This window comes from Gossypium arboreum, chromosome 13, assembly GCF_025698485.1.
Source record: "Gossypium arboreum isolate Shixiya-1 chromosome 13, ASM2569848v2, whole genome shotgun sequence".
Taxonomy (NCBI): Eukaryota; Viridiplantae; Streptophyta; class Magnoliopsida; order Malvales; family Malvaceae; genus Gossypium; species Gossypium arboreum.
The window spans coordinates 107,675,758-107,683,868 of record NC_069082.1 but is presented as its reverse complement, the minus strand read 5'-3'; the positions used below and the strand labels follow the sequence as shown (position 1 = coordinate 107,683,868).

At 34.1% G+C, this 8,111-nt stretch overlaps 1 long non-coding RNA gene across 1 annotated transcript; it reads right to left on the bottom strand.

The window, feature by feature from the left end:
• Nucleotides 1–5,291: 5,291 nt before the first annotated feature.
• LOC128286617 (uncharacterized) lies at nt 5,292–6,271 on the bottom strand. Its single transcript, XR_008277236.1, has 2 exons — nt 6,140–6,271; nt 5,292–5,496 (listed from the first exon to the last, which is right to left on the bottom strand). It is a non-coding gene; the product is annotated as an uncharacterized LOC128286617 (long non-coding RNA).
• Between the last annotated feature and the right edge of the window lie 1,840 nt (nt 6,272–8,111).

The following is an 8,111-nucleotide window of genomic DNA, read 5'->3' as shown; positions in this document are numbered from 1 at the left end:
ACATTTATTTATGTAAACTTACCTTGATACAAAATGTGACTAAACCTTACAATTTAGTCCTTTACTTTTTCTTTTCCTCGTTCTTCTTTGGATTCTTGATCTATAATATAAAATATTTCTACTCATTAGCATTTATTTGATTTCTATTTCACTTCACAATTTATGCTGTTCAAATTTTGAAATTGCACTTTCACCCCAAAATTTACTGCTTTTTACAATTTAGTCCTGCTCAATTCACCCATCAATTGAACTAATTTTTTCTAAATTAACACTTTTATTTTATCATTATAAACTATTTCACAGCCTTTGATATTCTGAATTTCAACACCAACATCTAATTCACAATTTTGCTCACAATTAGGTCCTAAATACCATTTTCTATCAAAATGACTTAATAAAACAACCTTAATATGAAATTAGAACTTCAATTTCATAATAATTCATCATAAACTACCCTTATTCAGCCAGGGTAACTTCCAATTTCACCCACCAAATCAAAAACTAATGAATTAGATGATTGGAGCTAATTGTAAAAGTCACAAAACATAAAATTACTAAGAAATAGTAAAATTGAACTTACATGGTGCAAAAACATGAAAAACCAGCATAGGAGACCTGCTACGGCGTTTCGGCTGAGAAAGATGAAGAAATGTCTAGATTTTCAATTACATCATTTTTTAACTATTAACTTTTATGCTATTCCAATTTTGTCCCTTGTTCACATTGTTTTCTTGCTTATTTCATACCCAAACCGTCCAGCCATTAACCTTTGGGTCTAATTGCTCTTTAAATCCATCTTTTAAATACTTAAGCTATTTACTCACAATTTAACAAATTTTGAGCTATTTTCGCTTTAGTCCTTTTAATTAATTAGCTATCCAAACATCAAAATTTTCTAACGAAACTTTAATACTAACTCAATGACACTTCATAAATATTTATAAAAATATTTATAGCTCGATTTTCAAATTCGAGGTCTCGATACCTCGTTTTTGACCCGTCTGACCTAATAAATTATTTTAATTCACTAATTTCACCATTTCACAATTTCTTCTAAATTCTTACTTGACTCATAAATATTAAGTTACTATCTTGTTCAATCTTATTTCTCCGATTTAGTGATCTCAAATCACCATTTTTGACACCATTGAAAATTAGGCCGTTACATTCTACCTCGGATTTGTGGTTTCGCAACCACTGTTCCGTTTAGGCCCTATTTCGGGATGTTACATTTCTCCCCCCCTTTAGGGATTTTCGTCCCGAAAATATAACCTGTGAAGAGATTTTGGTACTATTTTCGCTTAGCCTCTTCGGGTTCCCATGTAGCCTCGTCTACCCCATGTCTATTCCATAGTATTTTCACAAGTGCAATACTTTTGTTCCTTGATTGCTTTACCTCTCGAGCTAGAATCTTTACCGGTTCTTCACCGTAAGTCATGTCTGGTTGAATCTCAGCCTTTGTCTAAGAAATCACATGTGACGGATCTGAATGATAACGACGTAGCATAGACACATGAAATACATTTTGAATCTTCTCTAACTCAATCGGGAAAGCTAACCGATATGCTAATGGTCCGACTCTCTCAATCACTTCAAACGGTCCAATAAAACGTGGACTTAGTTTGCCTTTCTTGCCAAATCTGAGAACTTTCTTCCACGGGGATACTTTCAAAAAAACTTTGTCACCAACTTGATATTCGATCTCTTTTCTTTTAAATCAGATACGACTTACGCATGCAAACGCTTTTAAACAATTTCGATAACTTTCACTTTTCTTCTGCTTTCTTTAACTAGATCAACCCGTAATCCGGCTTTCTTTAAGCTCATCCAATATAAAGGTGTGCGACATTTACGTCCATACAAAGCTTCATAAGGTGCCATCTTCAAACTCGATTGATAACTATTATTGTAGGCAAACTCTACTAATGGTAAATATTTTTCCCAACCGCCTTGAAATTCCAAAGACACAACATCTAAGCATATCTTCAAGTACTGAATAACTCTCTCGATGACCATCGGTTTGAGGGTGGAAAGTCAGACTAAAACTCAACTTTGTGCCCAAAGCCTTCGTAATTTCTTCCAAAACCGTGAAGTAAATCTTGGATCTCTGTCTGAAATGATCGATAATTGGTACCCCGTGTAGTTTGACTATCTCTGAAATATACAACTCGGCCAACTTGTCAAGTGAATAATCCATACGAACTGGGATAAAATGAGCCGACTTCGTTAACTTATCAATCACAACCTATACTGTATCTTTCTTTCTCGGTGTAAACGGCAATCCTGTCACAAAATCCATAATAACTCGATCCCATTTCCACTCAAGGACTAGCACAGGCTGCAATAAACCTGAAGGTACCTGATGTTCGGCCTTTACCTGCTGACAGATCAAGCATCTAAAAACAAACTCTGAAATATCCCTTTTCATTCCTACCCACCAGTACATTTTTTTTTAAATCATTATACATCTTTGTACTACCTGGATGAATAGACAAAGAACTACTATGTGCTTCCTGTAAAATCTTTCGAATAAGCTCATCATTCTTCGGTATGCATACCTTGTCTCGGAACATCAAACAACCGTCAGAACTGATCTGAAAATCTGACTCTACATCCGACTCACATTGATCTCTTTTGGCTAACAACTCACTGTCATTTTTTTTAGCTTCACAAATTTCTTCAAGAAACATCGGTTTAGCTCTCAACTCAGCTAAGATAAAACCATCATCTGATAAGGCTAGACTAGTGTTCAAAGCTCTTAATGCAAATAAAGATTTCCTACTCAAAGCATCAGCAACAACGTTTGCCTTACCTGGGTGATAATCGATTACTAGCTCATAATCTTTAATCAACTCTAACCATCTTCTTTGCCTCAAATTCAAATCTTTTTGAGTAATCAAATATTTCAAACTTTTGTGATCAGTGAATATGTGGCACTTCTCACCGTACAAATGATGTCTCCAAATCTTCAGTGCAAAAACAATGGCAGCTAGCTCTAAATCATGTGTCGGATAGTTCTTCTCATGTGGCTTTAGTTGTCTAGAGGCATAAGCAATTACCTTCCCTTCCCGCATAAGTACACAACCAAGTCCATTCATGGACGCATCATCAGAATCACAAACTCCTTACCGGTTCTAGTTGCACTAAAGCAGAGCTTTAGTCAACAATGCTTTTAACTTGTCAAAACTCGTTGACACTTCTCATCCATTCAAACTTGACATCCTTTTGCAGCAATCTTGTCACGGGTAGCTATCATGGAAAATCCTCTACAAATCGTCTATAATATCCGCAAGACCAAGAAAACTTCTAACCCGATACATTTCTAGGAGGCTTCCAATCAACAATGGCTGAAATCTTGCTCGGATCAACCTTAATACCTTCACCTGAAACAATATGTCCAAGAAAACTAACTTCTCGTAACCAGAACTCACTTTTGCTGAACTTGGCATACAACTGATTATCTTTCGAATCAGAAAGCGTTCTCAAATGCTCTGCATGCTCAGTCTCATCATGAGAATAAATCAAGATATCATCAATGAACAACACTACAACTTATTCAAGTACGGTCTGAAAATTCGGTTCATTAAGTCCATAAAAATGGCAGGAGCATTAGTCAAGCCAAATGGCATCACAAGGAACTCATAATGACCATACCTAGTCCGGAAAGCAATCTTCAAGACATCTGACTCTTTAACTCACAACTGATAATATCTGGATCTCAAATCTATCTTGAAAAACACAGTAGCTCCCTTCAATTGATCAAACAGATCATCAATTCTAGGCAATGGATACTTCTTCTTTATTGTTACCTTGTTAAGTTGCCGATAATTTATGCACAATCTCATCGATCCATCATATTACCTTGTTTCAATTCCAGGAATTCCTTTCTCTTCTAGTCAATAAACCTCTGACTGATGTACTTTTTACGAAATTCCTCCTGAAAGAAATCCCAAGTGACCCTCTCTTTTGGTACAACTGATACAAGTGTCTTCCACCAGTAGTAGGCTGAGTCTCTAAGAAGTGATACTACACATTTCATACATTCCTCGGGTGTACAAGATAATTCATCAAAGACTCTGATAGTATTTTCCAACCAAAATTCTGCTCTTTCTGCATCATCATCTTTTGTTGCTCGGAACTCTTCTGCCCCTTGTTTCCTGATTCTATCAACTGGTGGTTTTTCTCTTATCACTGTACCTGTGATTGGGGGAGCTTGAGCTACATGGGTAGCCTGAGAATCATGAGGGGGTGGAGGTCTAACTGCCGGATTCGCATTTAACGAACCCGGCAAACAAATCATTCAAAGCTTGGAAGAGAGCTTCTCGAGTCACTCCTCCGGATTAATCATTCTCGCCTATTCTCGATGGTGCTACCCCTTCATGGGGCAGCGACATTACTTTCTACATCATCATCACCAGCTCACTCGGGATCCATTACAATAAAACAAAATATTTAAAAATCGTCGAGTCGTCACACTATCAAAATACAAGTATGGCATGTATAGCTAGACTTTTTCTCACACTAACTGCTCCGAGAACCGACTAAACCTGCTCTGATACCAATAAATGTAACGCCCCCACCCCCGAAACCATCACCGGAGTCAAGCTTGAGGTGTTACTAAACTTATCTTACCTTTTAAACAACTCTAAATCACTTATTTTAATTTTCGGAATAAACTATTTTCGGCGTCATGGTTGCTTAAAAATTCATTTCTCGAGTTTCAGAACTCGAAATTAAGATCCGTAAATTTTTCCTGAAACTAGAATCATATATCTATCTATTAAATTTTTTTTAGAATTTTTGACTTAGCCAATTAGTACAGTTTATTAGTTAAAGTTATCTCTATTTCAGAATTCGACTACACTGGCCTCTACTTACTACGAACCACTTTTCTCTCTGTAAAAAAATTCATATGACTATACCGTTTGTTTCCATTAAAACTAGATTCAATAAGGATTCTAAACATATAAAGTACACCACCTAATTATTTTTGTAAAATTTATGGTGAATTTCTAAAGTTGGAACAGAGGATCCAGAAATTGCTCTGGCCCTATTTCACTAAAACCCAGATATCTTATAAAATACAAAACCTTTACCTGTTTTGATTATTCCATATGAAAATAGACACAATGAGCTTTAATTTCATATATTATTCACCATCAACCCATGTCTCTACAATTTCTTGTGATTTTTCAAAATCACGTTATTTCTGATACTTGAATCTGTTTTTAAGTTACTTTCACATTTTTCATAGTTTTCATGTGATAGTTACTACTTAATCATACATACTATTAAACATGTATATCATCAGCCATTCTATTAGTTAATCACTAGAAAGTATTTACACATCATTTATTGATCATATCATATTAAAAGAAACCAAGTTCCTATACATGCCATACACAAAACGAAACGTTTAACTATACCAATGTGGTTTCTTCGATAGTGTGATCGGTCTCCGACGTTTCCTTCGATCCCCGAGTGGCTTGATAAAAACTATAAGAAAAAGAAAATAAAGAGGGTAAGCACTAGGCTTAGTAAGCTTACAAGCAAATAAATTACAACATTCAACATGTTGAATAAATATACATAATGTCACCTAGCCTCATAAACTTCCTTTACTTCTCATTTTCTACCTTCTTCTTTACTCACTTACCTTATTTCTTACCTGACCTTTCACTATTCATAAATATAATCTACCTTCCCTTTTTGCTGATAATTCACTGTAATTTAACGTGTACAATGACCCGTTGAACCACTCGGAATGCTAAGGATACTAGGGTCGTTCATGTCTATCAATATCCTGCCAATGCCATGTCTTCGACATGGACTTACATGAATTATTCCTGTCTCCAATGCCATATATATATATATATATATATATTATGGGCTTACATGGCTCATTCCTGTCTCCAAAGCCATATATCTGATATGGACTTACATGGCTCATTTCATCTCTCTCTCTGTCAACCCCAATATCCTAACATTCCTAAGGTTCAAACGGGGCTTCGATGCTTTTCTCTCACTTACGCCTTTAATTCAACTTTAAATATTCTCATAACATAAATATATAAATGCTGGAAATTGACAATAATAATGTAAGTAAAAGAATATTGCATTTATTTATCAGTAAACTTACCTTGATACAAAATGTGACTAAACCTTACAATTTAGTCCTTTACTTTTTCTTTTCCTCGTTCTTCTTTGGATTCTTGATCTATAATATAAAATATTTCTACTCATTAGCATTTATTTGATTTCTATTTCACTTCACAATTTATGCTGTTCAAATTTTGAAATTGCACTTTCACCCCAAAATTTATAGTTTTTACAATTTAGTCCTCTCAATTCACCCATCAATTGAACTAATTTTTCTAAATTAACACTTTTATTTTATCATTATAAACTATTTCACAGCCTTTGATATTCTGAATTTCAACACCAACGTCTAATTCACAATTTTGCTCACAATTAGGTCCTAAATACCATTTTCTATCAAAATGACTTAATAAAACAACCTTAATATGAAATTAGAACTTCAATTTCATAATAATTCATCATAAACTACCCTTACTCAGCCAGGGTAACTTCCAATTTCACCCACCAAATCAAAAACTAATGAATTAGATGATTGGACCTAATTGTAAAAGTCACAAAACATAAAATTACTAAGAAATAGTAAAATTGAACTTACATGGTGCAAAAACTTGAAAAACCAGCATAGGAGACCTGCTACTGCGTTTCGGCTGAGAAAGATGAAGAAATGTCTAGATTTTCAATTACATCATTTTTTAACTATTAACTTTTATGCTAATTCCAATTTTGTCCCTTGTTCACATTGTTTTCTTGCTTATTTCATACCCAAACCGTCCAGCCATTAACCTTTGGGTCTAATTGCTCTTTAAATCCATCTTTTAAATACTTAAGCTATTTACTTACAATTTAACAAATTTTGAGCTATTTTCGTTTAGTCCTTTTAATTAATTAGCTATCCAAACATCAAAATTTTCTAACTAAACTTTAATACTAACTCAATGACACTTCATAAATATTTATAAAAATATTTATAGCTCGATTTTCAAATTCGAGGTCTCGATACCTCGTTTTTGACCCGTCTGACCTAATAAATTTTAATTCACTAATTTCACCATTTCACAAATTCTTCTAAATTCTTACTTGACTCATAAATATTAAGTTACTATCTTGTTCAATCTTATTTGTCCGATTTAGTGATCTCAAATCACCATTTTTGACACCACTGAAAATTAGGCCGTTACATTCTACCTCGGATTTGTGGTTTCGCAACCACTGTTCCGTTTAGGCCCTATTTCGGGATGTTACAGCTCAAGTTAAATGTAAAGAAAAATTCACTCAAATGGAAAGGCTAAAAAGGAAGTATCATTTCCTTTATGTTGATGTTCCAAGCATACTTGAGGAACTTTTAAAATTTAAGTTAATTTGGTTGCTAAGAATGAAGTGACCAAAAAAAGTCGATCGAGTAGATAATCTCAGCTATTGCAAATACCATATGTTCATTAGTCATCCTTTCAAGAAATACTTCATTTGAAAGACAAATTTATGCAACTCCATGAAGAAAGGAAAATCGATTTGAATAAGAAGCAATTGTTGGATTTGGTTCCCTAAGTGTAGTATTTTTGTCTATGTACACTTGTATTTTTTTTAACAGATTGGTTTAATAAAATTATTCATGAATTACATTAATACCTTTTTTATATTAAAGCAAAATAGAAGCAAATATTAGCTCTCTGGCTGTCTAATGTTTAAACTAATACTATGTGGTATTACGTGGTCGGATCATAATACGAAAACACAACTTATATTAGTAAATGCTAAACATGTCCTTAATCTAATCGAAAATGTGCAAACCGATTGAAAGACTAGTATTCCGTCTATCAAGTCTAATTAGGGAGATGCCTTATCTTGGCCATCGAAGGAAATAACTCTCAAAAGATAGAGACATAGATGTGACTGATTAGACTGATAGTACAACAGATTGGACCCAAGAATAATAAATCCTAAATCTTTTTATAGATTTATTTACTTGTGATGTTCATAGTGTGGCATACCTTAATCCTAAGTGGATGATGAAC